At 43.2% G+C, this 25,602-nt stretch overlaps 1 protein-coding gene and 1 long non-coding RNA gene across 3 annotated transcripts in view; both read right to left on the bottom strand.

Moving 5' to 3' along the window:
• Positions 1–25,602, bottom strand: part of PRKCH (protein kinase C eta) — a 367,061-nt gene that overhangs the window by 290,883 nt on the left and 50,576 nt on the right. The gene's annotated exons all lie outside the window — the stretch shown is intronic.
• Positions 7,931–13,305, bottom strand: LOC148107679 (uncharacterized). Its single transcript, XR_015721714.1, has 3 exons — positions 12,269–13,305; positions 10,662–10,713; positions 7,931–9,457 (listed from the first exon to the last, which is right to left on the bottom strand). It is a non-coding gene; the product is annotated as an uncharacterized LOC148107679 (long non-coding RNA).

Here is a 25,602-nt window from a genome sequence, read left to right as displayed (position 1 = left end):
TTTTAACAAGACTGCTGTCCCTCTGGCATGGAATTTGGACAAACTCCTGATGAAGTTGGGTTTCTGAATTAGAAGGGGCCCTTTGGGAGAAGGCGGGGACGGAGAAGTGACGAGAAGTAAGAGGGGAGCCCGCACAGCCCACCGCGTGTGGCGGTGGCCGGAGTTTGCATACACCTTCTCTGTAATGTGTGCGCGTGGGAGTGCACACTTCGATTCTACTTACGGCCCACTACACCTCTGGTCTGTATATATCGATTACCATGAACGCAGTTAGAATTATCTAATACTTTTCTCTACACCTTTTCAGATAATGAGACACAACCTAAATTGTTCCCAAATGGTTTTCAGGGATTAATGCTTTTGAGGACAAAACACACTTCACAGCTTTTCCCTTTACAGTTGGAAAAACAGAGGTAAGAGAGTTGGGCTACCTGCTCAGGAGATCCTAGGGGCTTTAGTATAAAACTAAGAAGACCATTATGACTTTATTCTCCCTGCTGAGGAATCAGCATTTTCCTGATTAAGTGACACTGAGACCAGAGACTGAAATAACAGAGTCTAAAAGATGAGAACTGGGTCTACCCCAGGGTCCAGATGAGGTGAGAGAAAAAACAGGAAGCGTCTGCGCTTACAACACAAGGCCTTGGCCGCCACCCGCGCGGCCTCCATGGCTTCGGCTGCGCGGGTGTGGGAGCAAGGCCTGGAAAATGCACCCCAGGTTGGCTTTGGAGAAGAAGATCATGTACCTTTTTTTTTTTTTTCCTGACTGTTCAAATTCTGGCAGATTCCTACTTTCAGACCCATTAAAATTCAGGAAGGAAAAAAGAAAAAAATTGAAATAGATTTCAAAGAGAAAAAAAAGACAACAAACACACCCATTCTTGCAAAAATAAAATTCCACCCCAAAAAACCTTTATGAAAATGTTTTTGAGCTTAGAAACAGAAGGGGGTTGGAATGCAGATGGGGCACAGGCCATGAAATAACCATTAAATGTGGCCTTGCCACCAGCTCCCTTGTGTGGGCGAGTTAGCCTTGCTCAGTCCTTGCAGGGAAGCAGCCCCATTCTCTCTCTGGCAGAAGGAGTAGAACCCAACTCTGTCAACGGGCTAGATCCCACTGTGTGTGCATGTGCTTAGGGGGGAGTGTGGGGAACTATTTGTTCTAATTCACTGCCTCAACATGAGAGCCTCTCACTCTGGAAGTTTCCTGTCCAACCCACCCTCCAGTGCTATCAACAGTCCTGGCCAAATCCTTCCTTCAGTCTCAGATTTCGGTTATATAAACTGTGCTACTCAAACAGACTCCTTCCAATTCAGAACAGGGCAAAATAGCCATTTACACAAACAGCAAGTGGCTTATGTAACCAGAGCCCAATACACAAGTTCGGAGAAATCTGCTCAATCATTCAGGTGCCTCAGGTGCACACAGCAGGCAGATTCCACAGCTCTGGCCTTGTGACTAAGGCAGCACCCCGTTCAGGCAGATTTTTTTACCCCAAGATGTCGGTCTTTCCCGCAGCCTCTCTTCAGGTTTAAGGCGCCCATTGTTCGATGCACTTTATACCCCAGACAGAGTCTTACTCTTTATAGAGGATGGATTTAGTATTTTTTATATCAGGGTTTTATCAGATGGGTTTTATCTCCTGGTGGTATGACTTTTTCTCATCGCACAAGCCATACACATTCAGAATTCTGAAGTTTGAAAAATTCAGAAAAATCGGAAAATTAATTCCACTCCTGAGTGCTGGTTACTTTTAGCATTTGGTGTATATCCTTCCAGTCTTTTTTCCATGCGTATCATATACATACACACACACGTGTAACATACAGACATATCCACATATCGAAGGCACGCACATATATAACATTTAAATAAATAATACATTGGGACTATACTGAGCATTTTGTTTTGAAATCTGCTTTTTTACCCAATATCATCATCATCATTATCACAATGATCTCATCTTCACTCTCAATTTTAGGCTTTGTTAGGACTGTGCCAATTGCATTTTATCTGCTTACCTTTGGTTACCCTTATAACACCGCTGTGAGGCTGGTATCATCAACCTCATGTAGCCCCTGAAATTTAAGGCCTCTGAAGTCTGTGGTCTTAAGCACAGCCTTATATCTCACTGCTATTAAAGACTTTTCTAAGGAAGGCTTTTAGTGGCTACTCGGTACTCCCATTGTATTCTATTCAACCCATCCCCTATTTCAGACTATTTAGGTAACTTCCATTTGGGGAGCCATTGTAAATAATTCTGTGAGGAACATTCTCTCATATAAATATTTTTACTACTACTCCCATAGTATAAATTCCTAGTAATGGAATTTCTGGGTCAAGGATATGCCCATTTTGATGGCTTCATACTGCCAAATTGTTTTCCAGAAAGGTGAAATGAATTTTCACTCCCACCAGCTACTGCCCAATAGTCTAACCAAAGTCATTTAATAATTTTTTTAATTATTTAAAATGAAAGAGGGGCGCCTGGGTGGCGCAGTCGTTAAAGCGTCTGCCTTCAGCTCAGGGCGTGATCCCCGTGTTCTGGGATCGAGCCCCACATCAGGCTCCTCCGCTAGGAGACTGCTTCTTCCTCTCCCACTCCCCCTGCCTGTGTTCCCTCTCTCGCTGGCTGTCTCTATCTCTGTCAAATAAATAAATAAAATCTTTAAAAAAATTATTTAAAATGAAAGAAAAAAAATCTTTCTCAAACTGCTTGCCTAGGGAAAATAGAATACACATAGAAAATGTTTGATGATCCACCTATTTTCTCATTTACTACTACAAAACTTCCAGAAAAGAATTTTGGAAGGACTAAAACACAACTGTTAGCTGCTCCTGGACTGATGTGATGGGTTCACCTTCAATCCCCAAAATACAAGCCCCAATTTTTCCCCTTTCCATTTCCCACTGCCCTGTGATCACCAACTACAGCTTCTGATGGCCAGTCTTCCAAGGGCTGATGGGAAGAGGTGGTCTCTAGCACTGCAGCAGAATGGAACTTGCTGGAGGGGGAGAAGAGGGGCTCAGGTTCCATGCTGTCAGCAAAAAGCTCCTGTAAACAGAGTGCAATACAGTAAGCCCTTGCTGTTAATATGCTGTCTAGACTTGAAAAGATTACTTTCCTCTCTGTCTTCTAAACTTCGACTCTTGACCTTGTGTCTGTCCTTGTGTCTGTACTGAACTGAAGCATTCCTTCTCTCCTGGAAGTTTAGTAGTGGGATCACCTGCCACCCAAGGTACTGTAGCCACTGAGTCCGGACATGACCCTCCCACTGCTCCACTAGGAAATGAACGAAAAACTTAACACTGACCCACGAGGCAGAAAATACAGGGCGTCCCCCTCCTTCTGGCTTCAGGGTAAAATGATACTCCCTGCAGAAATTAGAGCAGACAACCCCTTTGTTGGCTGTGGACAGAATCCCAGAAGGCATTTGAAGGAGGGTTAAGAAGAAGGGTCTGTGAATACCACACTTCGGAACAGAAACAAGTGGTTAGCAAAGTGATTGTCAGGCCTTAGGTTTGACTATGTTTTGCTCAGAGATGATTCTTCCCTTCCACATCACCAGGGTTCCCAGTGCCCTCATGCTAACATCTGGCTGCTCGAGTCCCACTGCAAGACATACTATTTATTAGGCACTTGCTAAATGGTAGGCATGCCTATGCACTATCCTAAAAATACTCTCATTTACTCCTCACAGCTGCAATCTGATGAGGGAGGTACTCATTATTGTCATCACTCCTGTTGTACAAGTGAAGAAATGGAAGCAGTGAGAAGTTCTAGAACTTGAAACTCAAGGAGGGATGGTGGTAGTCTGATTCAGAATCACATGATTAACCACTATTCTATACTGCCTGTCGCTCTAGAATATTTTTTGTCGTTGTTCTCGATTTTTCTTCTCTGTCATCAAAATAAAAAAATCACTGTCCTCTCATTCCACCTAGGCCTTGCCAAGGTGGCTAAGATAACAAATTTAGTCTGCTCATGGCTGATTCTGGGCCAACATTACCCATCTCGGTAAAGTTATAGTTCACTAGAACATTCACTGTGCCCCTAGTGGTGGCAGCCAAAGGTCTCTGAGAAAGATGTGGGGAACAGTGGTAGTAGGATGGGGTAGGGTGTAGTGGGTAGACTATTTGTGGGTAGGGGAGGCTTTCCCATTTGCTAATGGCTCATTCAGCATACAGGACAAGACAAGCCCTGGATATGATAATTAGCCTTGATCAACAATGACCAAAAGCTCAGATGTTTGCCTACATAATGAAGAGAACTCAGAATCTACCTCAGAAGTCGCAGAGATGACCATTGTCTGCCAACCTCTGCCAAACACCATGCTTTGTGGGAACCACATAATTTCACGGTCTATCCACACCATCCAGTTTCCTGGCACATTTTTATGATTAAGGAAAGCAAAAAGAGTATGACATGGTTGCCCCACACAAATCTATCTTTCACCCCAACCTGGTATAAACCAATTGAAAAATCACAGAGCCACATCAACTTGTCACATCCATTTTATTTGACTGACCCACAACATCCCCATACACACCTTTCCTCTCCTGACTCTCTGGGGCCAGAGCAGTTTGTGGAAGAGAAAAGAGGACTTGCTGAAGGGTGTGGCCAAGGAATAATATAATCTTTGGCTTGAAGATGTATGTTTTGGTCTTGGGCAAATGTATTTAAAAGAGTTTAATGAGTCATGAAGGTAGTGCTGACACTTGGAATAATATTTTTCAGCTCTTTAGGATGAATAACATGGAGCCTGGCTCCGAGTGGAAGCCAATAAACGCTTGTTGGTTGAAAGAGCGAGTGAGTCCTGAGAACTTAACATGGTATATAGAATTCGCCTCAGTTGAGACTGTGCTATAAAAGAGACGAATCTCTAGCAATGTCTGGAAGGAGCTGCCAGGCTTTCGTGAAATGAGTTTTCATTTGATCAGTTCTGCAAACCCTATCAGTTGACCTAAGTTTATTGCTTCTTTCTCATTGAAAACACTCTCCACTCTTGAAATTATATTTCTTTCTTTCAAGAACCTTGATATTTTTTCCTCACAGTAGGTTGTTTTGCTTTGCTTACTTTTACAAGCTGAATTTAAAGAAGAGGATGCTTTCCGGGTTCTGCTGCAGGACCAGGAGATGATACCGGCTCATGTGTAGAAAGGACGCCGGCTCGAAGCCAGAGGGCTCGTGAGTGCTGTTTACCGCGCCGCCTGCTCCTTGCCCTGTGAAGGGTTCACGGTGGCCAGAGGGGAGTTTCGTGCTCCACCGTCTTTATGTCACATCTCTGTCGTCAATGGCTGTTCCTTTTCAGTCCATCCCAGGCAGGTTACAAGGCGGTTAGCGAGATGTCCTGCGGGGGCCTCGAGCAGTCCTCTCCACTTGGCAGGTTGCAACTCTGAAGTCTCAGGAGGCAAAAATGAATTTCCCAAGCCTACATCGTGGGAGGCAGTGGTAAAACAGCACTAGGTTCAAAGATTTTTATTTCCCAACAGGAAACTCCAGAGCTAGAACTACAAAACACACATGCAATTACAAGCCTGGGTGCGTGCTTTTCCTGCGGACGCCGGCCGTCCTGCGAGCCACACACTCTTTCTCAGGGCTCAGATCAAAACAAAATCCAATGCAAAGCCCCTGAAATTGAATGGAGAAAGCATTTTCCTAGTGCATACAGCACTATGGTATTCACCCTTGTAAAAGCTGGTTGGCTGCAGGGGGTCCCTATAACAGCCGGCTTAAATGACAGAGTGAAAGTCCAGTAATCTGGTAAGTGTACCAAGTGCTTCTGTGTATGTGCAAGTCCTGTGAGGAGGCGAGGTCCTGTTGGGATCCACCGAGGGGAACAGTCTTAGCATAAGGTTTGGTGCTCCTAAGGGCCCTGCCAATTTACCAGAATATAGAGTAAGAAACACTGGAGGCCCCCTGGAGTGTGGCTCCTCTTAGGGACTCGCATCCAAAGAGCAGAGTGTGGAAAAAAGGAGGGGAAGTTAACTTCACAATAAAGAAACCAGGCACACACCTCCTGAGCCAGGTGATCAAGGTCAACACCAACAGTCGTAAGTCATGGTAACCACAGGTACCTGCTGATACGCTGTGATGGGAATAGCAGGACACCCCCCAGTCTCATCATGAGAAAAACACCGGTCAAACCCCAAATGAGGAACATTCTACAAAACACCCAGCCCAGCACTCCTCCAAACTGTCAAAGTCATCAAACACACGCAAACGCTGTGAAACTGTCACGGCCAAGAGGAGCCGAAGACGACGTGGTGACTAATGCAGTATCCTGGATGGGATCCGGACCAGAAAAAGGACCTTAGTGGAAAAACTAGTGAAAGACGAATCAAGTGTGGAGTCTAGTTAATAGAAACATGCCAATGTTCATTTCTTAGCGGCGACAAATGTACCTTGTGCGTAAGATAATATCAATGGAGGAAACGGGGTAAGGAGTGTATGAGAACTTTTGGCATTATCTTTTCAGTGTTTCTGTAAATCTAAAACTATTCGAAAAGAAAAAAGTTATTTAAAAAAACAGGTGGAAAGTGAAAATAAACAGGGGCACTGAAAGGATATGTAAGAAACTAATAAAAGTGGTTACACAGAGCGGGTGGGAGCACAGGGTCAGCGGTGGGAGTTAGATTTCTCAAGGTATTTTTTATATCACTCTGAGTTATGGGCCATGTGAATGTATTTACTAGCTTTAAAAAAAAAGACACGCTCTAGGTCTGCAGCCTGCTTACACATACTGAATGAGAATAACAATGACAAAGATTAAGCTTACTAGGCAAAATGTTAATTTTTTAAAAATATAGCTGGTTTACTAAATGAGGGCCAGACATGTGGGTATAAGGTTGCCAGTTGCAAATGCACTCCCCCACAAGGAGCTGTTTGTGGCTGCCCGTCTGGACTGCTGGATTGTGAGTGTGAAGTTTTGAAAAAGCAATTTGGCTCTGAGGGGCCTCCGGAGGGTTAGCTCTTTTGCAAGCCTCTGGTCCTTCCTTTCTGGGTGCTGACTTTCCATGAGTGTGTATGACAGCAGCGCCTCTCCTTCGCTCTGCTGCCTAGATACTGTGTCAGACAGGAAGGGTAGAGTTGTATATTATAGATCTGAGTCCTAATAAATAAATTCAGAGGCAGATATCATGCTGTATAATGGAGTGTGGGAAAAGAGCAATAAAGATCAGGCAACAGCGGCTTCCCAGGAGGCTGGGGAGGAGGGCAGCAGTTGCAGAGAAGCTGAACTCGGGCCAAATGGTAGGAGCCAAAGATGAAGCTGTAGGCTGCAGGCAGTGGAAATTGTGCTAAGCTCATCTCAGCTGGGATCGCAAAGGCAAGACACTCTAGACTGTCTGAAAGCTAAAGAAATGGGTCACAGGGAAACGCTGTCACTTCATTTAAAACCCAAACCAAGGGGCGCCCGGGTGGCTCAGTCGTTAGGCATCTGCCTTCGGCTCAGGGCGTGGTCCTGGAGTTCTGGGATCGAGCCCTGCATCGGGCTCCTCCACTTGGACCCTGTTTCTTCCTCTCCCGCTCCCCCTGCTTGTGTTCCCTCTCTCGCTGGCTGTCTCTCTGTCAAATAAATAAATAAAATCTTAAAAAAAAACAAAAACAAAAGTCAAACCTTTAACCTGTACACACACACCCCCTTCTTGTTCCTTTGATGTCAGCCATTTTAGGGAGCCTGATACTGGAGGGTGTCTGGAATCTGAAGATTGAAACAATCTTTTCTTTTCTGTGTAGAGTCTCCGTGGTTTTGGAGGATTCCTTCTCCTTCTACCTGGATCCCTTTGCTGCTGTTGAAACTGCTTAAATGGGTGAGACTAAATGACTTCTGGGGTCTCTCCCACTTCTAAGAGGCTACAAAATATCTTTGTTTAGAGGGAACTGGATTTCAGAGTTTAACTCCCCTAGGATGATCTCAGAAGGCTAAATTGGACTGTTGGTGAAAAAAAAAGAGAGAGAGAGAGAGAGTCACTGGCTTGGTTTTAAAAGTTAAAGAAAAAAACAAGGGTGTCCTGACAGGCTGAAAATACCTCCCGGGCTTTCCAGGTCTCCTAAATGTTATGGGTGTGAAACTGGCCACTGGGAATAAAATGTGGAAACAGGAATAGATTAATTAGCTGAACCTTTGAGGTTCAAATTTCATGAGCTCATGAGAGCTCTTTGGTCTTCTGAGAAGACAATATATGGAAGACGCTGAAAGCTTTTTGTCCATGCAGAGTTTATTTTCTCAAACACGGCTTATCCATTGTAAAACTAACAGTCTTTGCTGAAAGACCGTCTCATGAAACATTTCAGGTAGAAGCAGACTATTTTATGCAGTCCTTTCTCCCCGTGAGGAAATCCACCCAAAGCTCAAATGATTCACACGCAAAAAAAGTTCACAGAGTTGTTCATGTCTGAACTCAAAATTCTCGGGAGACACATTAGATTGTTTGATAAACCAGAAAGCACAGTGTTTTTGTGCAAGTATTTTTAATACAGGAAATATGAGTCTAAGTCTCTATCTCTCCAAGTCCATGTCTACGAGTGGGTTTTGAAGTAAAATGCCATTTATTGCCTTAAAACGTGGTTAAAAGAAATACACGTGAGGCTACTACCGCTTCTCTGATCTGTACCGTGCTGAATAAATACCCAAAAGGCACACAATCTAATAAGGATCACAGAACGAAAGCAAGATGCTAAGCAATGAAGAATCATTTCAAAGCTATTCCCCTGTGAGGATCTTTTTCAATGGTCCTGGATACACAATTGCATAATTAGAACACAACACTGCACATTCAATTGTGCAGTGGCCTATGGGGAGACCCAGAACCAGTCTGACAACTTTTCTGAGATTAGCAAAGGGGAAAATATCACTTTACAGAGTCTACTTTTTCGGAAGACAGCATCAGCACTTTGTGGGGAGGAGGGCAAGACCAGGCAGTGCTGGGGAGGGAGCACTGTGGGCTGCCTCCCCCTCCCACCTCGGACCCCAGAGAAGCTTAGCTAATAAGGCCATAGCACCAGAAGACAATCTCTGCGGACCATTTGGATTGTAAATACTCTCCCAGACTACCTTTTAGCAAAAAGTCACCAGGGGAAATAGGAACCTGAAATCCTTACTTCTCCTAAAGGGTGCGTGTCTTAGCAAAGGATCCTACAAGGCTGCAGCAGGAAGAAGGAAGAGGAAGGGAGTCTGGAGTGCCCGGTTTGGAGGAAGGCTGCCGCCCCGCTGAAGAGCAAGCAGCCCGGGAAGCTGCAGCAGAAGCCGCTCTGCAGCCGGCCGAGGTCTCCAGTGGACTGTCAGGTCCCGATCCTGGTGACACAACCAGTGTGGGAAGAAGGTGGGCGTGAGCAGCTCAGATCTCCGATAGGTGGCGCTCTAACACGCCCCCGCTGGGCTCGCAAAGAAGGTGAGCGAAGGCGAGGGAAAGGCGGGCAGGCACGTGGGGGAGGTGAGACGTGCCAAAATTTTCCTGAGCAGAAGATGAGGGCAAATAGAAAGAGAGACTTAAGACAATAATGTAAAAGCAGAGCTAATCACGACAGTATCTAACGCCCAAACACAATCCCAGTGATTTTGTCTGAGCTTGTGGCTAATAATGTTAATTTAATGGAAGATCCCTAGAGAAGTAAGCATCCAAAAAGACACGTTGTAGGAAATAAATGTCTCTCCTCCATTAGGGATCTGGAAGCTGGGTAACTGGTGGGTTTTTCAGCTGCTGCCCACTGGCACCCCACCTTTTCTTTGCCCCCATCCTGTTCTCCTTCATTTCTGAAAGCCTCACCTTTGTCCTAAATTTAAAGCTCAAGATTCATTTTTTTAAAAAATGACCTGCCACTAAGCATGTAATTTTTATAAATGGCTGCCCAACACTAACAGCACCAAGTAATAAGATTCAAATCCCCAAAGCAACATTATTCTGCCAACCCCTCCCTTTCCCCCAGACTTACCAGAGTGTGGGATGTCTGCCAGGGAAATACAATAAAATGTGGGAACGGGAATAAATAAAAATAAAATTTTAAATTCTGTATTTTTGCCTGCTTTGTTTTCCTTTTTAACTTTAATCCATTTCTTTCCCTCCTTTTCTCAGACAATTGGAGTATTTCTTTTTACCTAACTTTGTTTCTGCCTCCTGGGCTGATGATGCTCATATAGCTGCCCTACCTTGTGGATTTTCTAGGTTTGCCTGCACCATCTGAACCATTCCCTCCCTTGCTCTGTCTTATTGTATCTTTTGTGCGAGTTAGTCCTGCCCCATCAGGCTCTTCTTTGTCTTTCATGTTCTGCACCATGATTCTCTCTCTTGGTTCCCTTGTTGGTGGCTCTTGCAAATCTTACCTGGTCTGTCACTGTCACAGCATCGGCTTCCGGTCACTGTCTGTAAGACCTCCCCCATCACCTGTTGCATTTCTTGAGAAATCTCTTTAATCTTCAAATGCCCTGTCCTTCCTACCTGGCATGAGAGATGGTTCAGGGTGTTGTTTTCCTTTACTCGATCTAAGCAGCTCTGAGTATTGCTTTTTCCCTATTTAGTCCACTAGCTAGATCTCTGTCTAAGGAGATTTAAAAAGTCCCCCTCTTGGAGAGACACCTCCTAGCAGGACTCTGCCTCCTGACAGAGGAGGCATTCTTAGTGTGTGTGTGTGGGGGGGGGGGGGGCAATCAGGAGCACTCACCGCTGGCGTAGTCATTGCGGGCTGGGGTCCATGGACAGGAAGGTGGAGTTTGCTGTGAGAGTAATTTGGTTTAGGAGAAAAGAGGGATGGTGGGGGACCCAGGACTATGCCTTCCCAAGGGCTCTCTAGGACCATGGCAGCATCTCCCACCACTAAGCATTGAGCTAAAAAATACAGATTCCCCCGCACCAATGCATTTCTTATTCCCTTAGGGAAAAGAATATACTCTGAACAAAGTCAGGTGGTAGCTTCCCAAGTCCTATGGAGTGAATCTATTCTAACATCACCAGCTCCCCGAGTCTCCTGACTCCTTTCTCCGTCATATGGCAAAGCAGCTCTGGTATCTCTATCTCATTCCTCATAAGCCATTTTTATGTGGGCCCTAAACAACAATGATACATAGGACTTATAAAGAAGCTTTTTTATAAAGTCGAAAACTATGACACAGTTCATTAGAGTGACATGAAGTAATACAACTAGTCGGGTAATAAATCTCTGAGATACTGCACGGATCCATATAATAAACATTTTAGCATTCAGCTTCTGACATCTGGGATGGTGGCTTATCAGCAGCAACTTCCCTGCTCACTCGTGAGGCTAACTCTAACTCCTCACCTCGGTAAGAGGGACATACACAGAGCATCATGGCTCCTTTACTCCTGGAACACTGATAACAGTATGGTTGCCATGCATTGTTTGGGATATTAACACTAAAATATTGTATGTTATTTATCTGAAACTCAACCTTAACTGGGCATCCTGTGTTTTATCTGGCAACTCTAATCGTACACAACTACCACAGTGACTTTGGGGGTCCAAGGACAACAATCCATCTATTGATAACCTATACACACCTATGAGAGATTCAAACTCCTTCTCGGTTCCAAAGCCAAGGGAGGTTTGTGAAGTCCAGTTTTAGGTCACTTCCAGACTCAGTTTGGACTGTTTACTTCAGGGACACTGATTAAGTCATATATTACAAGGAAGCCTCCCATTGCCCCTAATTCAAAACAGCTGAGCCAGCTTCTCCTGCCAGCCAAGTCTCATGGCGGAAGCCTTGGGAGGGGACGGGGCTTGGGAACAGGGGGAGGGCGATGGGGGGGACAGGTTTAATATTAAGTGAGGACATGTCTTAATACTCTTGTGGAAATGCTCCTTATGGAGCATCAGGTTACAAAGCCCCAGTTAGGTGGGGGGGTGAGAAGGAATGGGGTGGAAGGGGGCACTGGAGAAATCACTGCAAAATTTGAGGATCAAAGAATCCAGCCTGTCAAGTGCTATGATATTTTTTCAATGAGGAAACAAGCTCACATTATTCCCCTGAGGGCTCAGAGACAAAAGCCAAGGTTCAACCAAAAATTTTTAAGACTTTTTTTTTAAGCCACAAATTATGTCTGTATATGCTTTGCTTCCACTATTGCTTTTTTCCCCTTGAAATTTGGGTGGGTGGAGGGGGGAGCAGGAGAACACTGTATTTTGAAGCTATACTGATAACGAGTCTGACCATTTTGGAATGCACAAAAGCATTCATCTGGTGCCCATAAATCTGGTGAATGTGTTCATTTACTTAACACAGCTTATCATTCCAAGGGTGAAGGATGTTTTACCTAAATGTACACGGTGACGAAGGGCTGGCCGCGGGTGCGTCCGTAGCTCAGCCATGCTTCCTGTTTCGTGTTTGCTTATTTTTCTTCCCTGAAGCATATCTGCACGGCACAGGGCTGAAGAAGAGAGTCTGGGGTTCGAGGATGAGGGAGGAGGACAGACAAGGGCAAAAGGATGGGAAGATGATTGTGATGAGTGAGTTAGCTGTACTTTCCCTCCCTTCAGCAAATATTTCAACTTTTGATTTTTGGAGAGAATCCAGCCTGTTTTAACTTCATTTTCCAGTAGCTAATGCTTCTATGAATTTGATTGAACTGGAGAACAGAAAGGAAAGAGAGGCAAGGTAAGCATGCTGAGGACTGAAATGTCCCGGTTCAGAGTAGTTCCGCATTCATGTCTGTTGACCATAAACATAACATTAGTTATGCCAGAGAAACGAACAGAAGATAAAATCGAAATTCAATCTTCCTGTGGCTCCAAGGCAGGCTCTTGGAGTGAGGTTGACAGTATCGGTTCTAGCTTGATTGAAGTTTGGAAACTTACAAAACAGGGCTTCTTTTAAAAAGTAGAAAGGGATTTTCGAAGAAGTTGCTTGTCAAAGATCCCCCCCGAGGTTTGAGTCAGCTCCGCGCATTCGGAGGGCACCTCTGTGATCACAGTACAAGAGCAATGTTTTCGTTCGTTTAAACGCCGGAATAACCTTCTCCTCACGCCTGGCCGCCGCCAGCCTTCCCCATGCCCATCAGGAGGATTCTAGAGGAATTACCATTAGTCAGTGCAAGAGAAAAGGCGATGATGTTGCTGTTGTGGTCAGCACGCTATGGTGGAGAGGTCAGGAAGACACGTGGAAGCAGTAAGCGGAGAAGCTGCGCGAACGAGACCCCGGACTGCTTCTCCAAGCACTAATGGGAACTCAAAACATATTGCATGGTGCACTGGGTGTTATACACAACTAATGAATCATCGAGCCTTACATCGAAAACCGGGGATGTACTGTATGGTGACTAACATAATATAATAAAAAATCATTATAAAAAAAAAAAAAAACATGGACTCAGCACCACTCCACCCTCCACACTGTAAGGGTCTTATTTCTTGTTTCCTTTAAACGGGGTTACAGCAGTACAGTTCGCTTTCGGTAAGGGGCACGAACCGTAAGCGTACAGCTTGATGAATTTTCACAAACATGTGCACCCATCTAAGCACTCCTGGATGAAGGATCTGGTGTTCCCGAAAGAAGCATCCTGACCACAACATTCCATGTGCAAGAGTTTCATACTTTTACATGCCAGAATAGCTTTCTTACTTAGCCTGGCCCCAAGTCTTTCCCATGGAGAAACAGCCATATTAAATGAATTATGATTTTTTGAAAATTATCTTAATTTCGTAACACAAGGCTGCGCAAAACAACGGAAAGCTTTCATTTTTGCCATTGAGCTTCGTCAAACCATCCACGTGATAACATCTCAAGCACCAGCCCTTCAGCAGCCCAGCTTCTTTTAAGACTGCAAAGCAGCAAAGGGCTCTCCGTGTGAGGATTTAAACCAGAATGATGAGCTTGGAGAAGTAGTGGCAGAATTTGCTAGGCTCTCCGTCCTTCAGGAGGAGGAAATGTCTCCCTCTGTTTACCACTGCTTCTTATTTACTTGGTAACCCTTGATTTGTCTAATTTTTTTTTAATCTCCAGGTTTTTTGTCAATCTGACAACAAAAGGTCCCTAGGATCTGGAACATAAAATAAATGTGGACAGAAATAGCCTGGAAATGCTTCCAATCCTGGGCCATACATTTTATTGGCCAGAGCAGTGTGTGAAATCTGCCAAGAACTTGGCTCCATGACCTTGGACAGAGTAGATTCTGTGGTCCCGGAGGCCCTGGTAGTTCTCCTGGATGTCTCTTAAAACCTGTACACATTCTGAGCAGTGTTTTCGATTCTGAGACTGGATCAAAGGCCTTCTATGTCACACAAAACTGATCCCAGGTTGCGGAACAGAATCTAAATTTAGAAGTATCTCCCAAAGCTTTATTGCTCAATGGAAAGTGGAACATAGCTGAAATAGAATCATACTCTTTTGTTAAAAATGGCAAGCCCCAAAAGGGAGGCAAACCTTAAGTAGAAGCTTTGATAAATCAAACAATTAAATCACAGGCACTTATTAAATATCTTTTGTTCTTAAATATGCTTATTTAATAGATATTTATAAATACTTATTAAACATCGGTATTAGGATTCTCCAGAGGAAAAGAACCAATAGGATATATTTATGTATAGAGACAGAGATTTATTTTAAAGAACTGGCTCACACAATTGTGGGGATGGTAAATCTGAAATCTACCAGGCAAGCTGGCAGTATGGAAATTTAAGTAAGGACTGATGTTGTGTCTTTGAGACTGAAATTCACAGGGCATGCCAGCAGGCTGGAAATTCAGGAAAGGTTTCTATGTTGCAGTCTTGAGGCAGAATTTCTTCTTCTCTGGGAAACCTCTATCTTTTGCTCTTCAGGCGTCCAACTAATTGATAAGGCCCACCCACATTATGAAGTATAATCTGTTTTACTTAAAGTCTATTGATTGTACATGTTAATTACATCTTAAAAATACCTTCACAGCAACATCTAGACTGGCATTTGACCAAACGACCTGTCATGGTAGCCATGTGAAACTGACACATAGAATTAACTATCAGAGCATCTAATTGTTTAAGCACTGTGTTAGGGACCACAGAGGATACTCATGGAAGATAAGACACAAAAGCTGATTAGAAAGAATTCTTCCTCAAGGAGCTTAAAACCTAGTAATGTAGAGAATATACAAATGCCTTCCTTCCCTTTCCAGAAATACGGTCAACTAGATAGTCTGAAAAGCCCTTCTGATGAAGTATTTAAAAATTATGATTTAAACCATGATTTTAAGTGATTTTCTGAACTAAAGGAAAGTGATGAATCTGCAGAGGCCAAAAATGTATGGAAAGCAGGAACTCTGGGAGGCTATCTGTCAAACTCTGGTGACCCTGGGCTTTGATTACGATGACTACACCGGACATGAGATAGGAGATAAAGCCCAGGACCCAACCAAGGTGAGGAACCAAATAGAAGACTTTCACATAAAGTGGGGTCACAATAAGCCTCGTGTCTGCATTAGAGTAGACTTAGAAGTAAGAAGAGGGGTACATCAAGGAAACTTGGTATGGATGGAATCAGTCTTCATACAGGTTTATGACCTGAATACATAATATCTCTATAGCTAAAACCTGCAAGTGGAGAATTTAGTTAAAAGTAATTCCAAGCTGTAATTCCCCCTAGGCAATTGTCAAGAGCAAGCACAGATCTTTTCTGGAGTCATCAACCACAACTCTGGTTTCAAAGAATTTCTATAGACAAAGTATTGAGAACATAAACTCACAACCGCAAATCACAAAACATATAAACAGAGCTCCATGAATGAGAACCAACAGATTTAGACTCAGGGAGACTTCAGGTACTGAAATGATTAGATACAGACTATAAAAAGGATTTAATATGTTTTAAGAAATAATAGAATTGAAAATATGAACATAGAACTAGGAATTATAAAAATGGAATTTCTAGAAGTCAAAAATTCAGTGCATATGTTAACTAGCAGATTAAAACATAAAAAGATAACTGGTAAACTGGAAAAAGGATTTGATGACATCCAGAAGTTAGCCCAAAGATACAGACACAAAAAAAAACAGAAAACATGAAAAAGTGGCTAAGAAACGCAGAGCATAAATTGAGAATCTACCATAAGTCTAATAGGAGTTCCAATTATTTCAAGAGTTACCCAAAAAAAGTCTTGAATCTGATACCCAAGAAGCCAAGGAATCCTGATTAAGATAAATAACTAGAAAAATGTATCTAGACACATCGTAATGAAACCAAAGACAAAAGAAAGTCGTAAAAACACCTGGAGAGAAAAGACAGGACAAATAAAAAGGAACAAAAAGTGCTCAGCAGTAAAATGAAAGGCAAAAGACTCTGGAATAATATTTTTAATGTGCAAGAAAAAATTAAGTCAATCTAAAATTTTTATACCCAGAAAACCTATCTATCAAGAACAAGTATGAAGAAATAGACACTCTCAAACAAAAATGGAGTGTTTAATACAAAAGAACTCCCATTCAAGGAGAAATCTAAAGGATATAAATTGAACCCAAATGTAAAGTTATTAAGAGGGAAAATTAAGGGGGAAAATAAAGTAACAAATTAGACAGGACAAATAGATGGCACAAAATAAGGTGATGAAAATAAAAGTAAATATGTTGGTAATCAGAATAAATGTAAGAAGGAAATCCAAGTACACACTGTTTATAGATATGCATAAAGACATAAAAGGGTTGAAAGTAAATGGGTAGAAAGCATCTATTGAACACATAAGCCAAAAGAAAGTTGGTATGTCTGTTTTACTACCACACCAAAAAGAGTCTCAGGGAAAAAAAAAAAAAAAAAGAAGGAGAAGAATTACTAGTGAAAAATAAGGTCATAACAAAATGATAAATGTTTCCATACATTAAAAAGATATCATAATTCTGGGGCGCCTGGGTGGCACAGCGGTTAAGCGTCTGCCTTCGGCTCAGGGCGTGATCCCGGCATTGCGGGATCGAGCCCCACGTCAGGCTCCTCCACTATGAGCCTGCTTCTTCCTCTCCCGCTCCCCCTGCTTGTGTTCCCTCTCTCGCTGGCTGTCTCTATCTCTGTCGAATAAATAAATAAAATCTTTAAAAAAAAAAAAAGATATCATAATTCTAAACTGGATATGCATTTGATATATAGAACAAAAATTAAGAAGATATAAATGCATTCTAGTATTAGTTTTTAAGTGACCAATTTTAAAGGAGAAAAATGAGTGAAATGCTATGTTAATTCAGAGGAGAAAGGGGATATTAGTTGATAAAGTTGGGAATGTATGGTAGAACTAGATTGTGAAGGATGCTGAACGTCCGAGAAATCTGGGTTCAGAGTGACCTCAGAAATGGATAGCTACCTATATTCTTAAGCAGAAAAGTGACATGATGAAAGTGGTTTCTTAGAAAGAAATACAGAAAATCTAGCTATTGTGTTCAAGATGAATTGGCTGGGAGAGCTCAACACCAGGCTGTAAGCAAACAGGGAAGTCACAACATTTTGGATTTGGGAGATAGAGGCCATGAGAAGAAAGGGTAAATCCAAGAGGCATTTTCATAGACAAAATCAACGGGGAAATGCTGGCACTGTGCCATTTGGTGGCTTATTTGTCTTAGGAAGTGACTGCAGGAAATACATTCTCCCAAGACAACCATATGAATAGAGACCTGGATGCCAGCTGACTCCTAGAAGACTCATCTCTATTAGCCTCAGAAAGTAAGCACAATAGCCCCAAATTTATGGGCCACAGGTCACTCCCTACATGGGCCATGACAGATGATTTAAAAATACTGATTGAATGAAGGATCAATGGAAGACTGTAGCTCCAGAACCGTTTGAAGATTGTTCTAAGTTTATTCACCCGTAATTATGATATAAGGCAGGGCACAGTCAAGCCAGACCCCGAATCACAGATTGCTTATAGAGATGGACTTCTGGATATACTTCCTTGAAAATGTTTTTCCAGCCTGAAACTATTACAATTGTGCTATAGGGAGTAGAACATTTGGCCTTGGTAACTCATCAGCTCGAGCATTAGCACAGATTCAAAGCAGTGTCTGCAGCCGCGGTGCCCTCCCCACAGGCTCCCTGATTTACCTGTAAGCACAGGTAGTGTGCGGCTGAATCATGCCCACATCTTTATTTGATTTCTCGGTTTTTACAAAATGATGTTAAATCTAATCTCAGAACAAATGTCTACTAAGTCACAAAGGTCTGTATTCAACTGGAAATAAAGAGTGACTGCAACTGAGACAGAAAATAAAGAAGGAAATTCAAGTGCATTGTGAATCGATGCTTAGCAAGCATTCAACTGAAAGGAGCTGGGAGGACGTCTACAATGGAGGGGGATATCTGTGACAAATTTTCAATGGAGGGGGACATCTACTAATTTTCAAGCAATGGTTTATAAGGTATTCTAAAATCTACCCCTGGATCAAGCACAAGCAGTGTGCTTGAGAACTGGTGGTGAATCTACCCCACAACATATCCATCCCCCAACAGGTGGATTTTGCTGAAATGTGTTTTTGACGACATATCATCAGCCTCTTTTGAGATCATTATTTTTAAAATAGTTATAAACTGTTTTTTTTTCCTGAAGGAAGTTAACTTATAAAATCATACCATGACCTCTTTATAAAAACTCTAGAAGAAATTCCTACCCTCTACTAGTGTAAAAAATAGTTGCCCTTGTGAAGCTGGCATTTATTGTCTGAACACCAGATTGCATAATTGACCAAGTTTCTCTTTCACATTATAGCCAGGCATGTGGCCCATGTTGGGGAAGCGTGTTGATTAGAGCACGCACTTTAGCCCTAATCTTGACTTCTTTCTTATGTTCCTCTCCCATTTTCTTTCTACTTTTCTCAGATTTTATGCAATCTTATTGTATTTTATATATCCTTAGAGTGTCCCTTAAATCCTATATGGAACAAGTTTGGTACAAATAGGTAAATGAACTATAATGGCTTGAGATATGTTAGAATTCCCCCATGTGGTCAGGACAACATACCCTCTGTGGGATTTTGCCTAAAAGCACGCTTGGTAGCTTCCTTCCCTTCCCTGTTCTGCTGTTCCCACTCAGGAGCACTTCTTTAATGAAGCACTTGCAGACAAATCTTTGTGTCAGTGTGGGTCCCTTCATGGAATCTCCCTTACCCCCTACCTTCAAGTGATCACCGAGTCTCCCTGACTTTGCCTCCTCAATGTCTTTGGAGCCCATCCAGTGTTTCTCTTCCCCACCGTCCCACCCTAGGCCATCTTATCTCCACCATATTGTTCCCATTAGACCGCATAGCAGCCTCCTGGAACCAGAATTATTCTATATGAGTCCATTCTCCATAGGTAGCCAATAGAGATCTTCCCCCAAATACAAATCTGATCATGTCATTTCTCTGCTTAGAATTCTTCAAGGATGTCCCACTGTCTTTAAGATAAAGTCTAGACCTTTAAATGGGCTTACAAAATGCTCTAATATGAGGACCCATCCTTCCCCTGGCCTCCTTCCTTCCTCCCGACTCCCCAGCCAACCAGTCTCTCTCCAACCTACCAATATTCTTGCTCACCCCTACCTCGGGCATGAGCTGTTCACTCCTTCCAAACACTCTCCCTCTCCTCTCTGCTAAACTCTCCTCTCGGCATTTGTTTGGAGAAGCCATTCACCTGACAAATATCTGTTGAGGCTCTGCCAGGTACCAAGCATTGAGATTGGCTCTGAGGAGTGCTACAGTCGACCAGCCACTCTGAAGTGCTCAGCACAAAGGCCACTTTTCCAGAGACACTTCTTCAATTCACACACACTCGGTGACTCACTGGGCTGCCTTGAGTTCCCACGGCACCTGTAACAGCCACCAGGTTCAGTGCTAGCTACCTGTGTGACGTGTGCCCGGAAGTTGTCTCTAAACTGCAAGCCCAGAGGGCAGGGTCTGGGTCTGTCTTGTTTCCTACAATATCCTCTGATACTGGGTATCCCCTGATATTGACACGGTGTAGCAGCTGGCTTTTAGTAGGTGCTCAATAAACAGTTGTTAAATGAATTAAGTCCTCCCATTTTTGCCTCACAAAGATGATGGCTCACGTGGTCAGTCCTTTTTGCTCCGCCTCTCTCTGCCATAGACTCAGGTACTGGGAGAAGCAGCAGACAAGCCTCAAGGAGTCCCCTTCTGAAACCATCGTTGCAGACAGTTTGGGTTCAGGAATCACTCAAAATGCCTTTGGCCAGAAGATATTTTTTGCCCACCAATTTTCATAACCCTGTTTGTTTGAGAGGCAATTTGATCCAGATGTTTCAGATTCATTTACATTAAACTCATCACCACGTGACACTCTAACAGCTTTGGATGGCCATGAAGCCCTTTTTCACGAACCAGGCTGCTGCATTTGCCAGCTATAAATGAGTGTAAGACCCCGGTTCTTTGCACTTGGGTCCAAATTTAGCAAGGATTGGAGGAGTGTGAAGTTTGGCAACTGTACATTCTCCCGTCCCTGCTGAGGCATGGATGGGATTTTATAGACTTTGGAATGTAGATTTCCTAATGATTCAGATGAATGTCACAATGTGATGATTCCACCCACCAAAAGGATATTGAAGCAAGACCCCTCCTTGTCTTTGTGATCTCTTCTATTTTAAAAAGAAGTGGGAGGGGGAAGAGAAGGTAAGGAAGGAGTTTTAGAAGAGTTGACAATTAAGCACACATTCGCTCACACACGAATGCACGCAGATCCAAAATTCTTAACAACCTAATGATTCACTAACAGCGCCAGGGAATTTAAATGTGCTAGTCCCTTGGCAGGCAAGAAGCCAAGGTCCCCCTCCCCTCGCCTCTCTCCCTGACATAAGGGTAAGTTTTGGCACAGAAAGACAGCTCCTCATTCCACTGAAAACTCAACACTGCAAAACTAACTCAGAGTGAACTGAAAAGATATTTTATGGCTCAGAAAATGTTTATACCAGGGTGGTTCTCTGCACAACTGGGAAATGTTATCTCGGCACAGTGAGTTGTTCCCTCTCTGCTCATGGAGCCCTTGACTCTGTCTTTGCTCTTAACACGTCATTTATCCCCTGGAAGGCTGTTCCCGCCACTATATTGGTAAGACCCAAGGACAGGAGTTGTATCTCCTTTACCCTTACGTACTCAGAATTTAGCAGAGCTTCTGGCACATAGCAGTTGCTCATGAAATGTCTGATGAATCAGTGAATGAGCCCTCAACATTAACCAGAGCTTGCAGATTACTGTGCCACCCACATAGATAGACACACATGGAGAGACGTAAAGAGATAAATGGACATAGACAGAATGAAGAGGAAAAATGGAAAGAAAGGAAAACCTATTTCTCGAAAATCCATTTCTCGAAAATCCTGTGACTAGAGCTGGAGAATTTTAAATAACTCAAACAGGTAGCAACAATGTATAGATTTGAGCATGCCTATCTAATACTCTTTCCTTTTACTTTTTGTTTCCATTTTTTATGGCTTTTCAGGGAGGCAAATCCCTGAAAATTGACACTCCTAAGCCTTCTGATGATACCATAGTTAGAGCCTCTCCGCAACAGGAAGAGCCAGGCCTTCAACGATATTGAAAAACACTCCACAAACCCTTCAGTGAGGCAGGACAGTTCTGCCCTTGCTTAGATCCAAAGTTAACGACAGCCATTTATAAAGGGGAAAAAGAGATCATAATTTTTTAAATTGTGTTTTTCCATGTGCGACTGGATTTTCTAAGTCAGCCTGAAAGCCACATGCTTGCTCGACCACAACAGTGCTCTAAAGCAGAAGTGGTGAGCCTCTGTCTGAAACGCAGGAACGGATGATGTCATCCACAGCAGTTAAGGACTGAAGGGATTATGAGATTTGAAGTGGGATTTGGAAAAATCTCCGGTGCTGTGAATATCGGGGGGCTGCTGGCTGTCTCCTCACCTGGGCAGAAACGCCTCATTCTCGCCCCTCGGGTTACCGGGGCTGTGTTGTAACAACCACCCTTCTGCTAGGACTGTGACGGGTTATTTTGTCAGTTTTTCCACTCCAAGTTTCAAGAGCTTTTTCTGTGGATCTTAGTTCTTTTCCACTTTTCTTCAAATCTTTTGGACAAGGTTTCAGATCAATAGCACTCTGCAGTGTGGAGGGATAGTAAAAGAATGGTGCACTTAGCGGCGTGGGCGCTAGGATGGGGAAGCGGTTAGGGAGTGGGGGGGGGGCTGCAGCCCGCTGGGGGTCACCTCCACGCCCTAAAGGCTGCACAGCTGTGTTTGGCTTCCTTGTGTGAGACTGCGAAGTAACAAGACTAATATTTAGATTATTTCATTAAAAAGGAACGTATCCGTGGAGCATCTACTAGGTGTGAAGCCTCCCACTAGACGTCGTGCCCGATTGTAACAAGGAAGGGCGCGTTCCTGCCGCCAATGCACTTTCGACCCAGTACATACAGAGAGATAGAGATAGTGTGCTTGGACCCCTAGTTCTTCACTTATCAATTTTAAATAATATTTGTTGACCCCCCCAATGCGAAAGATGAACATGATCTTACACCTTTTCTTTCCTCCTCTTCCTCTCAATATTTAATATTTACATTCTTATTCTTTTGTTACTTTGAAATTTTAAACTTTATACAAAGTGCTACCTATTTCTTCATTATGAAATATAAGAATATAGAGACTGTAACACCTACGTTACCTCTTAAATATTTTTTATACGTACATGTGTACGGGTCCATAAATAATATGTATTATCGCCTTTTTTAGTGTACATAAGCCATATTATTACTCTGAACATTTTATTTCACGTTTAGGTTTTTTTCATTCAATTCGATGTTTTCAAAATGTATCCATTAATACACATAAGCTATAGTCCTTTTGTCTTCCCTGCGGCCTCTGTTCCATGAATGTACCATAATGTCTTTGTTCAGGTCTTGTCGATGGAAAATAATAATAGCAATAGCAACAACAACATTGAGTGCCTACTATCCGCCAGGCATTGTCCTGAGTCCTTTATGTTGCTTAACTAACGTGATCCTGTAGCAATCTCATTTTCTATTTGGAAACTGGGGCACAGGGAACAAACCACATGCCTGAAATCTTGACAGCTAATCCATGACCATCTAGCTCCAGAGTCCTCTCTCGTAACCTCTATGTAGTCCTGCTTCTTAATCTAGACTGATTACTTTGAACCATTCCAAACAATGCTGTAGTGAGTCACTTTGCACTCCTGTGTGAGAGATCCCCTATGGGTGTGGGATCAGAGGGGGTCTTCATCAGCTTGCCTCCACATACTGCCAAATCGCTCTTCCAAAATACATTCCCACAAGCTTCTATTCTTCAAACGGCATTCCTTGACTCCCTCCTGTATAAAAATGAGGCAATTATCATTCCATTCTGTCTTCCTTCCTTCCTTTCTTTTACAATCTACCTTCCGTTGGTTACATTTACTTGGTTAAAATTGTTGATATTTATATTCCGTATAACCTCTTAACTTTTCTCTGCTTTGTCCTTAAGTTGATTCTAAAGTCAGACACCAGTGAAAGGTATTTACACATTTATAACCATTTAAATAGTGTTCAGTGCCTGGAAGAGCAGGGTGCTGGAATGGCATTCCCTCCCTGCGGGCCCCAGAGTTACCACCCTAGGGCCACATTAAGTAGAATGTTCATAGCATCAAAGATTAATGGAGTCCCTTTTCTTCCTTTCTTTTTTTTAAAGATTTTATTTATTTATTTGACAGAGAGAGAGACAGCCAGCGAGAGAGGGAACACAAGCAGGGGGAGTGGGGGAGGAAGAAGCAGGCTCCCAGCAGAGGAGCCCGATGCGGGACTCAATCCCGGAACGCCGGGATCACGCCCTGAGCCGAAGGCAGATGCTTAATGACTGAGCCACCCAGGCACCCCAATGGAGTCCCTTTTCTTACATTTAGCTTTAAATTGGGTCATGTTTAGTTGACTGAGGCACTTGTGTACCTTCCCTGCGCCCTTGAAAGTCATTATCTTTTTCCTTTTCATTTTGTTTTCCATTTTCATATTCTCAAATTTTCCCCAAACTTTCTTTTGCCATCCATTCTACTGAATGAGTTGGCTTTTCCTCCAAAACTCCCCTGCACCACTCTGGACTTGCCCTCTGGGCCTGCAATACTATTCTCATCGTAGAACCTTTTGTCTGCCCCTGCTCTCCTGCAACAGAGCCGTTTATCGATTGCATATCTCCTTCCTCCTTAGTTTACTCCCTTATTTTGCTGGAGTATATCCTTAAGTAACGTCCCACAGAAGGGGGCATGGAAGATAGATCTTCTAAGTCCTCGCACATCTGAAATGTTTTTACCCTCACACTTAATAGTTTGGCTCTACATAAAATTCTGACCAATTATTAAGCTGTGGGAGAAGAGGAACAATATCTATATGGGAGGTCTTAGTTTTCCTCCAGATGGCCAGTTCAAAATTTTTAGAGCAGGGCTGGCAGACTTTCTTTGGCCCTGGGTGCGTGTCAGCTGCCTGGGCTTTCTGCCCTACAGGGGTAGGGGACTGCCGGGGTGTACCAACAGGGAAGTTGCCAGTGTTCGCTCCAGTTATCACCTTGACCCTTGGCCGTACCTGCTGATTCTGAGCCCAGAGCCTCTCAGCAATTTTGTTAGTAGACTGGCTCCAGCGGGGAGAATACATGGGATCTCAAGTTTCTCCACCTGTTTCATTTAATAGCCTTGTCCCACCCACTTTCCATCTTGCAGAAATCTGTTGACCATTTTCTATCACTTTCAGTAGTTTTATTTCCCCATTTATTAGCTCTGTGACCTGGGAAATTTATTTAACCTTCCTGTACCTCAATTATCTCATATATAAAATGCAAAATAATGGAACCTACTTTATTAGGTTGTTATGAGAATTAAAAGAGTTAATACACACACAGCACTAGAACAGCACTTGGCACATACTTAACTCCATGACACAACTCAGTTATTATTGTGATGATGTGATGGAGTCTTGAGGGGGTGGGATACAAGATCCCAGGCTGTAGTATTTAGCCAATTTACTAAGGGCTCTGGTCTCAGGTGGAAGAAACCCGTGGAATGAAATCATCTGGGGTTTATTTGTCTTTGAGCTTGAGGTCCCCTGGAGCAGTGCTTCTTAAACCTTAATACGCACCATGATTACTTGGGAACCTTATTAAAATGCCAATTTTGATTTAATAGGCCAAATGTGAGCTCCATATTTCACATTTCTAGCAAGTTCCCAGGTGATGCTGATAGTGTTGACAGTGCGTATGTGTCTGTGTGCGTACAATGTGTGCCCTGCCTGCGTACACTACATGTCAATCTGAAATAGATGTTTTACTGTAAGTCATGATAAAATCGCTTGAAAAATCACTGCCTAGAGAAATCCAGCCTCATTCTCGGCTGTCCGTACAAGAGACTTTCCCCTGCCCCCTGCCCAGTGCTAACCTTGGAAATCAGGATAGGGTTTTATCCAGGAAGCAGTCCTTACTTACTGCAGTAAGAGTTCATCTCAGACCCTAAGTCCTGTTATTTGAGGCCCGTTCTGCACGGTGCCCGGGATGTTACGCAGCACTATCTACATCTCTTGCTGGTTTTCCCAGCACTTCCGGGCTTCTGGCTTGGTGCCTCTTTCAGACCACCAGAGACCCGACACCCCCTACCCCTTCCCTGGGATATCTGGTTTCACTCTTTAGCTACTGGTTTAGGGTTTCTCTTCCTTGGAAGAC

Source organism: Ursus americanus, chromosome 26, assembly GCF_024610735.1.
Source record: "Ursus americanus isolate L20-20 chromosome 26, mUrsAme1.1.p, whole genome shotgun sequence".
In the NCBI taxonomy this organism is placed as follows: Eukaryota; Metazoa; Chordata; class Mammalia; order Carnivora; family Ursidae; genus Ursus; species Ursus americanus.
This window is presented reverse-complemented; position numbering and strand designations above follow the sequence as displayed.